The sequence below is a fragment of the Coenobita brevimanus genome, chromosome 54 (assembly GCF_032717465.1).
Source record: "Coenobita brevimanus isolate Jiangsu-jjx chromosome 54, ASM3271746v2, whole genome shotgun sequence".
In the NCBI taxonomy this organism is placed as follows: domain Eukaryota; kingdom Metazoa; phylum Arthropoda; class Malacostraca; order Decapoda; family Coenobitidae; genus Coenobita; species Coenobita brevimanus.
In genome coordinates, this window is record NC_137007.1 from 23,358,125 (window position 1) to 23,378,393 (window position 20,269).

General features: G+C 42.7%; 1 pseudogene; it reads right to left on the bottom strand.

Annotated features, from left to right (window-relative positions):
* Positions 1-19,812: 19,812 nt before the first annotated feature.
* On the bottom strand, positions 19,813-19,930 carry LOC145401178 (5S ribosomal RNA; annotated as a pseudogene).
* Between the last annotated feature and the right edge of the window lie 339 nt (positions 19,931-20,269).

Below are 20,269 nucleotides of genomic sequence, written 5' to 3' on the forward strand. Positions count from 1 at the left end.
GGGAGAAAAGACTAAGTAGAAAAGAAATTTAACGTAACTAACCTTCTTTGTTTTGGCTTTGGAAACTTAAAAAAACTTGGGAAAAGTTAATGTGCAACACTTAAATTTAATGGAACATTATTTGGACTAAAGTGAACACTGTGAAAAGAACGGACTTCTGTGTGTTAGTGACTAAGTTCAGTGCAAGACTTCAGGAAGAGTGTAGTGCAAGTGCTTCAGGAAATCGTTCTTACTGTCAGAGTCCGAGAGGAGCGGTTATTCATCGAGGTGGCCAGGGACTTGCTGTAAGTAGCCAAAATGTTTCATGTTGTACTATTTTCCATACTATATTTACCAGAATGTTTCATATTGTATTTTTTCCCATACTATACTTACCAGAAAGTGTCATACTGTACTTCTTTCCATACTAAACTTACCTCATGCATGTGCAGTAGGAATGTGTTTTTCAGAGTTCGGTTAGGTTCGGTTAGGTTAGGTTCGGTTAGAGTCCATAAGTACCAGAATGTTTATTAATGTATGAACATACTTCTAAACCCACATTTTATGTGTCTATTGCATTTATTTCAGTCATTTATGTGCCTTATTGGTGTGATTTGGGTGTTAAATAGGTGCTATGCATGTCCGGAGGGAGTTGTATAGGTGTTTCTCTGTGTTAGGGTCCGTAAGTACAAGTCCATAAGCTGGGGCCCAATATCCGGACAAAACCAATATCCGAACCTACCGATGGCTCTATTGATCCGGATATTGGAGTGATTACTGTATATAGCGCTCATCAGAAGTATCGAGCGCCTATGGCAGGGCGCGCAATACTTCTGGTAAAAAAAGAATCACCTTTTTTTGGTACTAAAAATTGAGCCAGATGTTTGGGCCGCAAACATGATGTCACAGCAGCTTGAGGCCTTACTGTGCGCTGGTTGGCTGCCGCCTCAGTTGCCTACGGGCTGCATGAGAGAGGAACTCTGCTGCTTCTCCCTCTCTTCTTGTGCCATTTTTTATCTAGTGTCCCGCAGTGTTTTGGCTTTCGCCACTTTGTTATGGCCCCTACCCGTGAACTTTTGAGTGAAATAATATCCCAGATCATTGCTCTAAAGGAGGCAGGCCACCCCACAAAGGAAATTAGTGAATTGGTTGATGTGGCTCGATCGACAGTGCGTAGGTGGTGCGCCCGTCGTCGATTGGAAAATAGTGGTGATGTTCCCACAAAGAAATCGCAGCCTGGTAGGCCCAGGAAAACTTCCCCAAGGTCTGTTAATGTGTTAAAACATGCAGTGAGTCTAATCCTCGTGTGAGTGCAAGGAAAATTAAGGAGAGCAACCCGGAAGTGTTTGGTGAAGTTTCTGTGTGCACGGTGTCTCAGAGTCCATGAACTTGGTTACACAAGTCACAGGCCTGTGAGAAAGCCTCTTGTTACATGTTACCAGTGACTTCATAGGCTTGCCTTTGCTAACAAGTACCTTAACTGGGGTGAGGACCAATGGTTGTCAGTGTTGTGGTTTGATGAGGCAACGTTTAGTGTTACCTGTAATCGAGAAGCGCGAGTGTACCGGCGCAAAGGTAGTGACCTGCTTGACCCTCGTTACATGGAGAGCACAGTTAAACACCGATTCACTTATGGTATGGGGTTGTTTCCCTGGGAAAGGTTTGGGGAAGCTTGTTGTGCTTCCCAAGAACTGCAGAGTGAATCAGGACGTTTATTTGGAGCTTCTTTGTGATCATTTACCCGAGTCCTTCAAGCTCACAGGTGCATGAGTGTTTCAGCAGGACTGTGCACCTGCTCATAGACAAATCGGTCACCAATTGGCTTCGTGACTGCGAGGTATCATTCATGAAAGACTGGCCAGGCAATAGCCCAGACCTCAACCCGACAGAAAACCTCTTGTACCTCGTAAGGCTGAATCTCCAAGGGAAGGACATGAGCTCTCTGCCTAAGCTGGAAGCAGTCATTCGTGACTCCTGGGACAAAATACCACTCCAGCACCTCAGGAACCTCGCCCTTTCACTTCCACGATGTCTCAGGTCCGTGAAGAAGCGTAAAGGATACCCTACCAAGCATTAAAGGTAAATAAAATGCATTATTTACATGTTTTTTTAATGTTGAAAGGTTTGTTTTGTAGGAGGGACGCAGGGCGCTCGATACTTCTGACGAGCACTGTATTATATATATATATATATAAATATATATATATACTGTAAATATCTATACAGTATATATATATATATATATATATATATATATATAGTATATGTGTGTATATATATATATATATATATATATATATATATATATATATATATATATATATGTATATATATAATACACACACACACACACACACACACACTAGCAGGGGTACCAGGCACTGCCTGGGTGAAAAAGGCAATCACACTAATCCTACTTATTTTAGTTCAATCTTTCTTTCTACTCCAGAAAGACCATATACAGTCACGGAAAGTTCCGTATTACCCACCTCCCGAAGCACTGGTGTGAGACAGGTGAATGTGAAGCAGCAGCCAGACCTCATATGTCTGGTAACTGTGAGTGTGAAGGAGGGGAAGGCAGGGGATTGGGAACAGAGGAGAGTTTAGTGATAGACTGAGAATTACGTGTAGGTGTAAAATGTATGACTTGGACGGTGTGTTGGCGTTAATTTAGCATGGATAAATGATAATATGATGCTAGCATTTTATGGAAAAAAATTACGTAAATGTCTGTAGTGCTGTCATGAAAGTTATGGAAGTTTGCAGAGTTCGGACAGAAGTTTGAATGCTTTCATTCCTTCCCGAGTTTAACATGAGACGTTTCCCCACAGGATATTCATAATGATATATGTATACTTTTGTGCTGAAAACAAAACCATTATATTCTCTCTCTCTCTCTCTGTATCTACGTATATACGTAAATTCATATAAATGTTTGTTTATTTATCCTGTCGTCCCACTGTAAACATCTGCCTGCAAACATTTTTAGTGTTATTCTGGTAATTATTCATCTCAAACTTCAAGTCAAGAGTAGTGTGTAATAATAATAATAATATAAAAATATTTATATGAACAATGAACAGGTTCTTCATTTTCCTATAGAAAGAATGACATGGGAAGTCCTAATTATAAGATCAGTCTGTAACTAGCATTCCTATTGAATATTACAAAACAAAGCCAAAGAAGCATACTTTCAACAAACATGTATTGATACTGTGACGTGAGAAACTCTCCAAACCCTCCCACCCCCCACAACCCTACCTCCCACTCACAGTTACCAGACATGTGGGGTCTGGCTGCTGTTTTGTGACTGTTCGTCGACCATCAATGCTCCAAACAGTGGTTAATGTGGAACTTTCCCTGACTGTACCTCTTATGCTTCTGAAGAGGGATTGTAAGAGGTCCAGGATCTTTCTATTTCAGCTTTCGTAGACTAATGTACAGTATTTGTGCACACTTGTTTACTATTACCCATGACCTTGGAGGTCAACTTCACATAGCCTGTCTGAACTGGAGGTCATGTGAGTCTCCATGCCAAAAATTGGGCTGCTGGGTCCAGTCTTTCGACCATGTATTATAGGTGACCTCAAGGGAAGAAAGGTTGCTGGTTTCTTGAAAGCAGTGATAAGAAACAGGGAAGTGAGCATGGAAGTGAAAAAGTTACTACATGACAGTATTGTGATACCAACTCTGACGTACGGAAGTGAAGCTTGGACGTTGTTGGAAGGACACAAGTCAAGAGTGAGAGCAGTGGAAATGAGTTATTTAAGAGGAGCCTGTGGAGTCACATGGAGAGATAGGCTGACGAATGAGGATATAAAGGAACGATGTGGTGTTGACGTGGATGTGATAGGGAGCGTTATGAGGAACACACTGAGGTGGCTTGGCCATGTGGAGAGGATGGAGGGTGAAAGACTGACGAAGAGAGTGTATGTGAGTGAGGTGGAGGGGGGAAGAGGGAGGGGGAGGCCGAGGATGAGATGGAGGGATGGGGTGGAGAGGTATATGAGAGAGGGGGGTGTGAGTTGGGAGCAGGGCAGTGAAATGGCGGGGGACAGGGCGACTTGGAGGCGATTTGTTTGTGGCCACCCCAAACGGGATTGAGGCGTCTGGCAATAGATAGATAGACAGATAAATCATCATCATCATCATCATCATCCGGACCTCCTTTCCCACCCAAGGGCAGGGTGAAGAGTAGCAATGTCCAGACAGCCCAAAATTGCCCAATCCAATGGGCCACGCTTCCATTCACTCATCATTCAAGCCCCCGGAATCCTGGCTCTATCGGATACGCCAAAAACATTCACCACGTTCTGTAGCTTCGCATAATAGTATCCGACAGAGTCAATCCAGACGCTGCCACGTTAAAAAAGGGTGCCAAAAATCCCTGATCATGCACTTCTCACAAAATTCATCCAGCCAGCTCGATCTCCTGTCAGTTCCCTAGCCTCACTATACTGTCACCTCTGCGATCAAGACTTTTACATGGTCAAAAGGGACAGAAATCAAGTCACTATTGATGACCACTGTGTGCTGGAACAGTCAGGAACTCAGATTGATGGAGACTCTCTCCCATTAGCGGCCTCTTCGGTTGAGTTTATTATATTTCAAGTGGTCAAGTTAAGAATGGTAGCACGCCAAAATGACGGGGTCAGTCTCCAACTAGGCCAACCCATGTCCAACCTTCACAATTTCCCAAAATGCTTTTAAGTTTTCACATTAACAACTACTAGGTAAGCCCTATATCACCAGTTCTCAAGGGTTATACAAACAATAAAGTTCGAGTGGGAGGAAATGTGTATTAACCCTTTAACCACGGGCTTGTTTTGCTTTTTCTTGCGGCTCCCGGGGGAATATTCGCGCTTCGATAGACTCTCTAAAAATATTTGCCAAAAATCAGTTATTAGTCCTAGAATATTAAAATCATATATGCTTATGGCACATACCTTCAACTTTCTCCTGGGGTGTTTGTTGAGCCTTCGTCAAGTACCATAGGACTTGTGGAGACCTCTGAAGTTGGGTAACAAAGTCTCCACTTTACACTTCCCGACAACCAGTAATATGATTACCACAGTCTGATATTATCACCAGAAACACTATTCTATGATTCTCAAATAGTTTGGAATCCATACTCCAAAAAAAAAAACACTGCGTAAGCAATGAAAATTACGAGGGCGTATGACCTTCCCACTTGCGCTAGTTTGCCGCTGGTTTTCAGTCATTTATTATTCATAAAAACACTCACACTTTATATTTCTATTACTATATAACACTTATATATACCTACACTCTTTATCCATAAGTTTCCTTTAGTAATAATAGTTTATTGTCACTGTAGGCATTCAATTTCTTTCAGTAAAATATGTAGCATTCACTTTCTCGTCCTGTATACTTGCACTGAGAGTGAATGTCACTTTCACCTTCACTCTCATAACTCATAGTATTCATACATGCTAGAGTGAAACTTTCACTTTCATTACTCCTATGGTATATACTCGTATTCTTATAATACTACTCATTTACATTTCTATTTACGCTCTCTATTTTATTTACGTTATTTACGTTTCTATTTTATTTACACTCTGTTATGCACTGTCACTTGAAGTAACCTATAAAACTATTATATTTTCCACTGTTCACGTATATTTACATTCATTGCTTTCACTTGCTGTTTACACATTATTTACAATTCCACTTGCACTGTTTTACTAAATAGAAAGATCGTAGTCACTCTTTTATCAATTGTCAGCCCTTTACCTCTTTCCACACAAGGTTTAGTAGGGGGTAAAGGTCACAGGGTCCTTTGCATGGGGCTGAAAAACGGCGGAAGTTAGCAGGAGCAAATCAGACATACCTTCACCTTGAAAGACGACAATGGCTGATAGTGGGGGCCTCCTGCCGCCTGGCTTGGGTGAGTGCAATACTACCAACTTTAGCCTTGTGAGACCTGCTAATATAAAGCAATGAAATGATTGGCAGGAAACCAAGACAATACATAATAATTTAGGTAGTTCCAGGTGAATGTAAATATCACTTAGGCTTCTCCCTTCCCTCCTTATATGTATATTTATGAAGAAAATAGATTATACGGCATATTTCAAGGGGAAATAAACAGCAAAAAATAGCCGGGGAAATAAACAGCAAAAAATAGCAAACGAGTGCACGTGAGGTGTTGTCAGGTGATAATTAGCCAATTCCGGGTGTATGACACTATCACTTACCTTATTTCATTTTTGTATATATTATTTGGTATAAGAATACGACATAAGGCTTATTTCAATGGATGAAATCAGTGGAAAATTCCAGGGAATATTTACTTAGTGTAGAATACAGTGTGGTGGCCTGCAATAATTAGGTAGTTCCAGGTGAATGTAAATATCACTTAGGCTTCTCCCTTCCTTTCTTACATATATTTTTATTACAAAAATAGAGTATACAGCATATTTCAAGGGGAAATAAACAGCGAAAATTAGCGAACGAGTGCACGTGAGGTGTTGTCAGGTGATAATTAGCCAATTCTAGGTGTATAGCACTCTCACTTACCTTATTTCTTTCTTGTATATATTATTTGGTATAAGAATAGGGCATAGGGCTTATTTCAATGGATGAAATCAGTGAAAAATTCCAGGGAAGATTTACTTAGCGTAGCACAGCCGGGCTGGCGAGAGGATAGGGTAATGGAGGGGAGGTAGGGAGAGGAGTCAAGAACAGGGAGAAATGGCTAAATTGTCAACAATGGATGAGAGTACAGATGAGATTAGGAGAGCTCACTAGTGTTGGACATAGGCAGTACTAATAGATGATACAAGCCACCACTTGAAAGCCCAGGTGAATTCAAAATAACACAGAATCACAAAAGTGACGCCCCGCGGTGTGATCCCTTGCTCCCAAGTGTCACGAAAGTGACGCCCCACGGATAAGGGGTTAACAAGACCAAAAGGTAGAAATCTTCCCCAGCTACTTGCTTTACAGATTAAACCTGGATCAGTTGGCACGTTGTTCAAAAGAAAACATATGGTCCTAATATGAAATCCACAAAACTTAGCTCCTTTGTCCCACTCCAATATGTTTCTTCATAATCGTCCCTCTGAGCACATAGTTCACTGGTCCAGTCCTCTGCCACTGCCTACCTAGACTTCCACACTGGGACCTTGACTCACTCACTGGTACTTCAACCTCCACACTTGGACCCGCTCACTATTCAGCTCACAGAATACAGAGTGGAGCAGGAAACTCGGGACTTGCTCTTCCAATGGCTAATGGCGTCACCAATACACACTTCAGAATTCCTTGGAGGGGGGAGGGAGGAGGATGAAGACAGTATAGGCCACACGTCACACATCACGGCCAGTGAGCGAGTCAAACACGCCAAAACTGCGTGATGCAAAGGGGGAGGGGGGGATGACAGCGTACACAATTTAAGATTTTGATTATTACAGACTTGTGACAGACTCAATGTGATGTCTTACCCCTTACAAATGATTACCTGAAAAAAATAACATTCTCTGGTTACAATACATACACACCAACACTTCTTTCTTTATACCCTTACATCAAAAACAATAAAAATCATCGTGCTTTACATCACTTTGCACATGCATACATTATGCTGGATTACATGACCAAAGGCACATGTTCCCATCCACTCGATATTTTATATTATAGAGACCTAATACCAGTAAATTACAGTAGGAAAAAAAAATGACTTAGCAACTAGGTAACTTAATCTATGTTCTGATCACGTCCGCATGGTAACAACTATGTCTCGGCCACACTCTCACTAAACCGAACTTTTGGTCATATAAAATGAACTAGATACAACTCATCACTTCCGGGCACTACATCCGCCCATGGTTAGGGAAGACCAAAAGTTCGGGCGATTGGACCTGAACTCCTCAGAAATACTCAGTACCCATACTTGACACACACACTACGTAAGTTCACCTACTTAACCAGTCTCCCTCAATACTGCTACTGTGGGGTGGTCTACATGCTCCTTGCTCATGAGGGGAAACCAATCTACACACCTCCAAAACACTAGCCAACGTGTCCTATACTGCAACTGTAGAGTATTAAATAAGCTCCATGCTCGAGAACAGTCGGCGGCTATCGTGTCCACAGAAAAAAAAAATCCTCTACCACGAGTAAATTTTCTCCTGCTACTCACGATATGCAACTGACGACATATGCCACTCACCAGGCATATTACTCACAAGGAGAATGTCCTGCTACAAGGAGAAACTTTGTGCTTAGCTAAGAGTAGCACAAGTTGCTCCACTGCGTTCTGTCCAGAGAGACCGAACGAAACCTACCTACCTCTCCTAACATGTGAGAGCCCCATAGTTCAACTTCTCCAAGCCCTATAGAGAAACTGGAAACTTCCCCTCTCTCTCTCTGAGCAATCCTATACTGCAGTTTGGGTATTACATACACTCAGTGCTCGAGGTTCTCAAAGCAAGTAGGAAACCTCCAGATGGAGACCTTCAGGTAAAACTGCCCCTCACATGTACAGTTCCCTAACTCTGGGAAAAAAAAAGAAAAGTCCTAACTGTGAGGTCTCATTTTCCCTAAGCCTAACAATCTAACCTAAAGAAAAAAAAGAATTGAGGTAAGGCAGAACGATGGTCTATACACCGTGGTGCACTCGATTTGACAAACACGCATCTTCCACGCCTCATCTCTCCAAAAGCTGGACATAACCTAAACAATTACTCAACCCTATTAATCAACCCAAAATTACAACTCATAGGTTTTCATTTCATTTCATTTCATTGCCAGACGCCATGTATCCCAAGCGGGGTGGCCAACGGCTCAGAGTTAATTGTTTTACAGGGAGGGGCACTAATCCTCCACCAACCCCACTTGACACGTAGGGATGCCAACAGCATCTGGTGTTCCCAGGCGGTCACCCATCCAAGTACTAACCAGACCCAACGTTGCTTAACTTCACTGATCGGATGGGGTGCTGGTAAAAAAGATAAATACGCAGGTACAGTCCGGAGAGACCTGGAAGGGCATACCTGGCTCCATGTTCCCAGCCAGTTAAGGCAAGGACAAGAAGTGTTAAGAGAGAAAAAAAAATGAGTATACAGTGGAGGCTCGATTATCCAGGCTCGGATTATCCAGCTTTCGGTATAACCGGGCCGTGACCCAATGGTTCAGTGGTACAGTAATTCATAGAATTATCCGTACGAATGCTCTGGTTTAAACAGGAAGGATCCAGTTGCTAGGGAGAGAGGCATGGATAAACCAGAGTCTTGCTCACCCTGCCCCCACCCACACCTCCTGCTCACAACTCAATCACAAGGGTGGTAGGGTGGAGTTTGGTGAGGTAACTGATATTCCTGACGTAGCCTAACCTTGCTTAACTTCTTAATAATTTAACCTAATTTAACCTAACCTGACCTAATCTGGGCTCCAGTTGGGAAATTGGGAAACTAAATCCACTTTTGTGTACAATGAGTTTCTTCCATTATGCCCGAAGCAATCGTAGGTACGGCTTAAAGAACGTGATGAGAAAATATTTCAGCAAGAGAAGGTAATTTACTACCCTCAAAATAGAAAAACACAGAAAACAAACTGGAGGAATATGAAGTGAATTGGTGAAGTTGTATGCTTAGACGAAAAGTAATGGGTTTCCTAGTTTTAGGGAATGAAATGAAACAAGAATGTCTGCTAATCAGAAAAAAAAAAAAAAAAAATTACTCATCTCATGTGTTCTCATAAGTTAGCATTCAGTTCTGCATTCTTCGTTAGATATCGCGCCTCCCAACACATTTCGGACCGACAGAGCTTTGTTATTTCTTCCTCTTACATTTACTGTTCACTCTTTTGTTCGTTCTTAAGTGTACTGTATGTATGAAAGAGAGTATTAATATAAACAATAATGCATTCCATTAACCCCATCATAGCTGTCAGCCTCAAACAATGGTTTACTATACCGGTGTCAGGGATGTTGGGTTAGGGAGAGCTATAAAAAAATGCGAACAATTATGGGAAGGGAACGAAGGTCACTGGTATGTTTTCACGACCTTCCTCTACCATCTCAAACAGTCAGGCGGCCTGCCACTTCATCTGAGATGTTTTTGCCGATATGTTTAAATGCTAAAGTAACATGCACCCTAATTATGAGTAAGTTTCTTCCATTATGCCGGAAACAATCGTAGGTAAGGCTTAAGGAACGTTATGATAATAAGAAAACAAACTAGAAAAATACAGAAAACAAACTAGAGAATATGAATTGAACTGGTAAGGTTATTAGGGTGTATGCTTGGACGAAAATTTACGAGTTTCAAAATTATAGGGGACGAAAGGGAACAATTATGTTTACTAATAAGAAAAAATACTTTCATCTCAAGTGTTCTCGTAAGGTGGCATTCAGTTCCACATTCTGTGTTCGATGTCGCTTCCCAACACATTTCGGACCGACAGAGCATACAGTTATTTCTGCTCCTTACAGTTAAGTGTACATTTATTTCACAATCTTTTGTTCGTTCGTGTATGTGTGAAAGAAAGAGTATTAATACAAACAATAATGTATTCCATTAACCCCTTATGGCTGCTAGGCTTGAACAATGCTTTACTGTACCGGTGTCAGTAACGTTAGGTTAGGGAGAGTCATAAAAACTGCGAACAATTATGGGAAAGGAAAGGTCACTGGTATGTTTACACGACCCTACTCAACCATCCCAAACAGCTTGGCGGTCCTTTCATCCCAGATGTTTTCGCCGATACGTTTAAATGCTAAAGTAACATGCACCCTAACTTTATGTTTAAATTCTTATGTAACATGCCCCCTAATTTTCTTTCATGAATCATAGCAAATCACAAGATGGGTTTAGGGAGGAGGGGAAAAAGCCAGGTGTACCAGACGAGTCTTCTCAAATCTGTAAGAAAAAGAAACTGACTTTATAACTTTGAAAAAATGGTTTCAAGGTCTACCAAGGGAGCACACAAATTTCTGAACTCACCAACATTGAGGATTTGAGGTGGGTAAACATGCGCTTTGTTGTAAGCAGTAAAAGCACCTTACCAAGCCATTTCATCCTGATAGTCTGTTATATTTTCCTTATTATTTCTGGGTTGGTAAATAAACATTTCTTGTTAAATCTTTCCCCGCTGTTTTTAGCTGTTCTGGTGTGACGACTCTTTGATTCGTTAACGTAATGGCAGAAGACACTGTTCTAATCTAAGTGTTTAAACCTGGCCTAACCTAGCTTAACTGCACCTAATAATGTAACCTAACCTAATCTTCAGTTGGGAAGTTGGGAAACGAAGTCCACATTTGAGTACGATAAGTTTCGTCCATTATGCTGGAAACAATCGTAGGTACAGCTTTAGAACGAGACGATACTAACAGGGAGGAAATCTTTCAGTAAGAAAAAATGATTTACCGAACTGAATATAGTCTGAAAAATACTGAAACAAGCTGGAGGATTATACATTGAACTGGAAAGGTCTTTCTGGTACTTAAAGTGTACATTTACCGTTAAATAAATCAGTCTAACAGTACAGTACTTGTGTTTCCGCCGGATTAATCGTGCTTTCGGACCAATCGGGCACCCCTTAACACCATATAGCCCGGATAATCGGGCTATCTCTGCATACAATATATACACCATACATCCATCATCTACGTGTACTGCAACCTCTCAGGTGGTCTCGGGGATCTTACACTAGACAGTATCTCTTCCTCACTGGTCAAAAACTTGTGATCCACCGTACTCAATAAGGCATCTCTTTCAACATATCTTTTGAACTTTTCAGCTGCCCTACTCAAGATGGTGCCATCGAACATATTTTCTAACTCATAAGCTCTACCCTGATCGATAACTTTGACAACCCTTGTAAGGACCTTGCCATTTTCTATTTAGTTTTGATGCCGTACCAGGCAAGCACTCTTCGACATAGATCCAAACTAATTCACCTGCTTCTAGAGAATCAATCCTACGTGCCTCGTTTGCCCTGTTAAGGTATCCTGCTGTCTCTTTGAGCATCTGTTTGACATCTATTTTCTCTATACAGTCTTCATCAGTAGGCAACTGCAAATCTCCTACCTCGCGATTTGGATGACAACCATAAAAAGCAAAGAATGGTGATGTATCTAGGGACATATGCACTGCTTCGTTCAATGCTTTCTTAGTGTCGCACAGGTGCATGGGCCACGTATTCAGGTGTTCTTGGCTCAAGATTGCCAGTACTGTCTTTAAGGTCCTATGTGCTCTCTCAATAACTGAATTTCCTTGGGGATTGTAGGGTAGACAGAATCCTTGCGTAATCTCGGCTCTCCTACAAAAATCTCTAAACTCTGCACTGGTGAATTCTCCTCCATTGTCCATGATGACTATCTGCAGCTTGCCATACCTATAGATGTCCTTCTTAAATTCTTCAGCGACGGCTTTGGTGGATTTAGTACGAAGGGGGTAGATACGTAGGTACCTAGAAAAAGGTCTATCACCATGAGAACAATAGCTGTGACCACTCCTACTATTATGCAAATCTATGAGATCTATCGCAACTCTCTGACCATTATCATCTACTGGTGGCAATTCCTTAAAATGGTGCACAATCTTCCCGTGACCCTTGAACTGCTGACATGACTTCCATGATTTAACAAAATGTCGCACATCGGTCAGTAGAGACGGCCAATAGAAAAACTGTCTTGCCATGGCTACCGTCTTGCATTCTCCTAGGTGTGAAGGGTTATGAACAATTGAACAGGCAATAGCAACTAAAGACTTGAGTACTACCAGGCACAACCTCGACTTTCCCATTTCTTCTCTTCGGACATACAGAATCTCCTAGTTCATTTCAAAAGCGTAAATGGGACGATTACCAGACAACTTCCTGGGTAACTGACCTCCTTCTAAATACTGATTTACCTGCCTCCACCTTGGGTCTGCTCTTTGGGCACAGTAAGGCCCAACCACCGAAATTCTGCATTAGACTGGGTTACATCTGAGGCATCCTCGATTGCTCCTACTGGTCTACTCAAAGCATCTGGGACATAATGATTCACACCCTTTTTATATCACAAAATCGTAGGCTCTCATTAACAACAAATAACGCGACATCCGTGGGCATTTAGTCGTTTTCTTAAAGATGGTGGTTAATGGTCTATGGTCAGTGACAATGGAAAAGGGTTTGCACCATAAATAGTGGCTGAAAAATCTACATGCACTCACTACTGCCAGAGCTTCCTTGTCTGTTACTGAGTATCTTTTCTCTGTCTGGGTAAGTTTCTTTGAAAAGTATCCAATAGGTCTCAGATCTTCTCACCCTCCAGCTGCATAAGAGCTCCGCCAATGTGCGAGTCACTAGCATCTGAGTGTAACTTGAACGGTTTAGTTAAATCTGCCTTTACTAGTACTGGAGCTGACACTAAGTTTTGTTTAAGAACTAAGAATGCATTCTCACACTCCTCTGACCATTCAAATTTTGCGTCCTTCCTAAGCAAATCTGTGAGAGGACTGGCAATGGCAGCAAAGTCAGGAATGTGTTTGCGATAGAGGTTACACATGCCCACAAAGTGTCTCACTTCCTTCGCCTTCGTTGGTCGTGACATCAGTTCAATGGCTTCAAGATTCTTACTGTCAGGGCGTACTCCTTTCTCCGATACTCCATGTCCCAAGAACTTTATGAAAGAGCATTTACTAACATTCAGTTTCATTCCAAACTCGGTTAATCTTCAGTCGGTCTAGCATCTGATCAAAAGAGTCTGCCCAAATCACATCGTCTAGGTAGTTACAGCACCAACCTTCTCTAACTAAAGGGGCTAACACTTGCTGCATTTTCCTCGTGAAAATTACTGGACTCACAGACAATCTGAAAGGTAAGCGCTTGTATCTGAACAAATTAACTCCATCAGAAAAAGTTGTCAAGTCTTGAGAGCTTTCATCCAACCAAACTTGGAGGTAGGCGTCTTTCATATCAAGAATGCAGTAAAACTTTTTCCCAGCACTTTCCTCTATTAATTCGTCTAATTGAGGTAAGGGTTGGATATCTATCTTGACCTTCTTATTAAGAGCCCGATAATCAATACACATCCTCTTACTGCTGTCCGGCTTGCTGACTAAGACTTTGGGGGCTAAATATGCAGCGTTCGATTCCTCAATCATATCCTTTTCAATCATCTTGTCAATCATCTCGGAAATTATCTTCCTTGCTTGCTCAGGATGCCAATACAAGGGCATGTGCACGGGTTCAAAGTTGATGGTATGAATGTGGGCTTCAGGTCCTTCGGACCAAGAATGAACAGTGCATGATTATCCAATATCAACTCTCTCAAATGTGCCCACTTCAGCTCTCTGAGAATTGAATTAAGGACAGCACGACGGTCACTCTCATCCCGTGCCTGATCCATGTGTGGTAACAAAGCATTATTGACCTGAACTACTGGTGCCACAAGGTCATCTGCGTCGCCTACTGGTCGCACTAATTCAAGTGGACTTCTGTCCTGTTCTTTGGGGCTAAGTAATATTCGACTCGTCAACAACATGGTACGTCCCAAACACTTGTCCTGGGTTTAGTTTCACTGGTCCCTTGGTTACACTGACAATGGGTAAATAACATGTCCCATTCTCACTAACTCTCACGCAACAATTTGGTGTTAATGAAGCTTTACCCCTGGCCTTCTGAAATTTACTAACATGTAAGACATCTCCGGGTTTTCTGTCTTTTAATGCAATGGGTACTGACATAAATGTCTGTGCAGGTACCACGGTCCTACACTTCACTTGTGCTAGCTCTCCTTCTGCCCTTCTCGTATGGTTAGTCTGGAACTTTATTCTGTTCATTGTCTGGCAAAGCTTATTTCGGATCTCGTACTGCTGACCACCCCAATGCATCACCTGACCTTCTCCGTCCCAAGTGAAAATCGCCCTACCAATTAAGTCCGCACCCATGAGCACTTCGGTTGACAAATAATAGTCTGGGACCACTACGAATCGCTGCACTATGCTTGTCTCGGGGGCAATATGCACTACCGATGAAACCTGCCAACAACAGTTAACTTATGGTTGGATACTGAATACAATGAACGTCGGCACTTGCTAATCTTTAATCCTAATCTATTTGCTGTACTTTCTTTCATCAACGTTGCTACACTACCGGTATCTACAAAAGCTGAAATCTGATACTGGCCCAAAATCAAGCGTATCACTAGAGTGTCTACTTCACCTCGAATTTTTTGAACTTCCTCCACCTCAGTATCAGAAAGGTTCTGACAGCCCTCATTCTGTTCTACATCCTGTATGCTACACACGACATGACTGGCAACCTGCATTACCTCAGGGGCCTCTAGTCATTCCCTAGGTGGTTGGGAGTCTGGATGCAATTGAGAATTCTGCTGTGGAAGGGGATTAGCTGTTGCGGGAGGTGTACTTGGAACGCTTCTCTCCTGTTTTCTACTCAAGTTAGATCTACCAGGGCATCCCTCATGTCCCCTTCTAGAGTTCACTTTCAAGCAATCAAAACAACTTCCTCGCTCAGGTTTCCTTGGACAGTTCACCCTGTCATGTCTATTGCCATTTGAACACCACCCACAAGGCCACACTGTAGGTCTAGGTTTAAAGGACACCTCATGTATGGGTACCTGAGTCACTGAATGAGCGTTGTCACTAACAACTGGAGGTGTGATTCTAGTAGGGGTTGGAACATAATTATCAACAGGCCTTTGTTCATCCATAACTTTTGCCACTCTACACCACTGTCTGCAACCCCTTTCTCTCTCTAATTCTAAAATAAAGGTCTCCTCCATCCCCAGATCTTTAAACAACTCTAATCGTTCCCTAACTTCCTGTGGTACATTACGTAGCACAGCTTTCTCCCACAACTACTCCACACTGGGAGGGTTAATATGAGGATGTTCTCTACAAATTGCTCTAAAGTTACTCTTGAACTCTCTAACAAATCTCCTAGGTGGATCCTCAGAGTTACAGTGCTCGTCAGAAGTATTCAGCGTTGTCCGCCAGGCGCGCAATACTTATGGCCCAAAAAGAATCACCCATTCTGGGGGGTAAGAATTGAGCCACAAGTTTGAGCTCCGAGCATGACGTCACGGTAGCCTGGGGCCTTCCAACGCGCTGGTTGGTTCCCGCCTCAGTCGCCCACGGGCTGCCTGAGAGAGAGGAACTCCGCCGAGTGTCCCTCTCAAATTGCGCCATTTTTTACCGAGTGTCCCGCAGTGTTCTGGCCTTCACAACTTTGTTATGGCACCTACCCGTGAACTATCGAGTGAAATCATATCCCAGATCATTGCTCTAAAGGAGGCAGGCCACCAGACAAAGGAAATTAGTGAATTGGTTGGTGTGGCACGATCGACAGTGCGTCGTTGGTGTGCGCGGTTTCGGGAGGAAAACAGTGGTGCAGTTCCCACAAAGAAACCGCGGTCTGGTAGGCCTAGGAAAACTTCCCCAAGGTCTGTTAATGTTTTAAAACGTGCAGTGGAGTTTAATCCTCGTGTGAGTGCAAGGAAAATTAAGGAGAGCAACCCGGAAGTGTTTGGTGAGGTGTCAGTGAGAACAGTGTCTCGTAGGGTGCATGAGCTTGGTTACACAAGTCACAGGCCTGTGAAAAAGCCTCTTCTCACCAAGAGCCAGAGAATTCGTAGGCTTTCCTTTGCTAATAAATATCTAACCTGGGGTGAGGAGCAATGGTTGTCAGTGTTGTGGTCTGATGAGGCAACGTTTAGTGTTACCTGTAACAGAGGAGCACGTGTGTATCGACGCAAAGGTAGTGACCCACTTGACCCAAGGTATGTAGAAAGCACAGTTAAACATCCTGATTCACTCATGGTATGGGGTTGTTTCTCAGGGAAGGGTTTGGGGAAGCTTGTTGTACTTCCCAAGAACATCAGAGTGAATCAGGATGTTTACCTGGAGCTTCTGTGTGATCATTTACCAGACTCCTTCGAGCTAACAGGTGCACGAGTGTTTCAGCAGGACGGTGCACCTGCTCACAAGGCCAAATCGGTCACCAATTGGCTTCGTGACTGCGAGGTATCATTCATGACAGACTGGCCAGGAAATAGCCCAGACCTCAACCCCATTGAAAACCTCTGGTACCTCGTAAAGAAGAGTCTCCAAGGGAAAGACGTGAGCTCTCTGCCTAAGTTGGAAGCCGCCATTCGTGACTCCTGGGACAAAATACCCCTCCAGCACCTAAGGAGCCTCGCCCTTTCACTTCCAAGACGTCTCAGGTCCGTGAAGAAACGTAAAGGCTACCCTACGAAGCACTAAAGGTAAATAAAATGCATTATTTATAGGTTTTTTCAATGTTGAAAGGTTTGTTTCTCAGGAGGGACGCAGGGCGCTCTATACTTCTGACGAGCACTGTATACTCCATTTGGGCTAACTCATGGAATGCATCAGCAATCCCTTCGGGACCTCTGAACTCATGCTGCAACAATGTCTTAATGTCCCCATAAGTACCACCTGCCTCACATAAGCTTAACTCTCCCAGAACACATGTAAGCAGCTCTGTGTCCATACGGGTGAGTGCTACCGCCTTCCGCTGTTCTAAGTTAACAGTCACTGACTCCACCTGCATGAAAAAGTGATCCACCAGGGTCCTAGTATGTAGACCATACATTTTGCTCGTCCTTAGAACGTCAACATCCTTACACTCTAATACAACCGAATTTCCCTGATAGCTCTGCATACCTCCTACATGCAAATTTGACCACTGTGGAGTTGACTGCCTAAATGGATTTCCAGACTTTATAGGGGTAGATTGTGATGGGCCTCCAACCTTGGTCGGGGTGAGTCCGGTGGGCCTAACATCACCTCCAAAGCTCTAATATGCTCAAAACACTCATCAATTGCAGATGGTTCCTGTTTCACACGTACTTCCTCAGGCGTCTCAATCTCAGTGTCAATCAATTTTTCAACACAGGACTCTATCATGAATTATACAAACGTGAGCAACCCCAGGAGGTGAATGCTCAACTACTAAAATGCCCAACTGCAACTTGAGCAACCCCAGGAGGTGAATGCTCAACTGTAACACCAAGACAGTACACACTAAAACTACACATACCTTAAAATTCTACACATAATGCCAAGTACATATACCTTTGAGAACTGGGGGTTGAGCTATTACCTTAATTTTAATTAATGACATCTAAATGATCTATCAATTATTGCTTACCAGTTTAATTACCCTCACATTATTAGGTCATCTCAACGCTGTGCCACCACTTGTACTGTCACCTCTGCGATCCAGACTTTTACGTGGTCAAAAGGGACAGAAATCAAGTCACTATTGATGACCACTGTGTGCTGGAACAGTTGGGAACTCAGACTGATGGAGACTCTCTCCCAGAAGCGGCCTCTTTGGTTGTGTTTATTATAATTCAAGTGGTCAAGTTAAGAATGGTAGCACGCCAAAATGATGGGGCCAGTCTCCAACTAGGCCAACCCAAGCCCAACCTTCGAAATTTCCCAAAATGCTTTTAAGTTTTCACATTAACAACTACTAGGTAAGCCCTATACCACCAGTTCTCAAGGGTTATAAAACAATAAAGTTCGAGTGGGAGGAAATGTGTATTAACAAGACCAAAAGATAGAAATCTTCCCCAGCTACATGATTTACAGATTAAACCTGAATCAGTTGGCAAGTTGTTCAAAATATATGGTCCTAATATGAAATCCACAAAACTTAGCTCCTTTGTCCCAGTCCAATATGTTTCTTCATAATCGTCCCTCTGAGCACATAGTTCACTGGTCCAGTCCTCTGCCACTGCCGACCTAGACTTCCACACTGAGACCTTGACTCACGCACTGGGACCTTGACTCACTCACTGGTACTTCAACCTCCACACTTGGACCCGCTCACTATTCAGCTCACAGAATACAGAGTGGAGTGAGAAGAGTGAGAAACTCAGGACTCGCTCTTCCAATGGTTAATGGCGTCACCGATACACACTTCAGAATTCCTTGGAGGGGGGGGGGGATGACGACAGTACTGGCCACCCATCACACATCACAGCCGATGAGCGAGTCAAACATGCCAAAACTGCTGATGCAAAGGGGGGGGGGGGGAGATGACGGTGTACACAATTTAAGATTTTTATTATTACAGACTCACGACAGACTCAATGTGATGTCTTTACCTTACGATTGATTACCCGAAAAAAAAAAAACATTCTCTAGTTACAATACTTACTCACCAACAATTCTCTCTTTATACCCTTACATCGAAAAACAATAAAAATCATTGTGCTTTACATCACTTTGCGCACGCGTACATTATGCTGGATTACATGACCAAAGGCACATGTTCCCATCCACTCGAGATTTTATATCATAAAGAGACTTAATACCAGTAAATTACAGTACGAAAAAAAAAATGACTTAGCAACTAGGTAACTTAATCTACGTTCTGGTCACATCCGCATGATAACAACTATATCTCGGCCACACTCTCACTAAACTGAAATTTTGGTCATATAAAATAAACTAAATACAACTCATTATCACTTCTGGGCACTACATCACCGACTTCCAAACCTCTCTTCCTCACACATTCATCCACCATATCTCTCCACCTTCTCCTTGGCCTACCTCGCCTCCTCCCTCCTTCGAATTCACTCAGATATACCTTCTTCACCACTCTATTGTTATCCATTCTCTCCACATGACCATGCCATCTCAGTACACTCTCTTCAATTCTGGTGTCCACTGACTTCCTCACTCCGCATCTTTCACGAATATCCATCCATCCATCCATTGCCAGACGCCATGTATCCCAAATGGGGTGGCCAAGGGCTTAGAGTTAACTGTTTTACAGGGAGGGGCACTAATCCTCCACCAACCCCACTTGACATGTAGGGATGACAACAGCATCTGGTGTTCCCAGGCAGTCACCCATCCAAGTACTAACCAGACCCAACGTTGCTTAACTTCGCTGATCGGATGGGAAGCGGTGTACTCAACGTGGCATGTATATATATATATATATATATATATATATATATATATGTATGTATATACAGGTAAGCCCTTAATTCACGCGAGGGTTACGTTCCCAGACCCATCGCGTATGTGGTAAATTCGTGTATACATTCTGCCCTTGTTTGCACATAATTACGCATGTCTACTAAGTATATTACATCTGAATAATACTGTTTATGCATTACGTACAACTTATAAACTAGCATAAAGTATGAAAAACAAAAAAAATGTAAGAAATTTAACACTGAAACATGACAAGCACAAGCGTAGGTGGAGACACTTCAGCAGTCTGGTGCACAAACCCTCACTGCCTCCCATATGCTACATTCTGCCTTCTT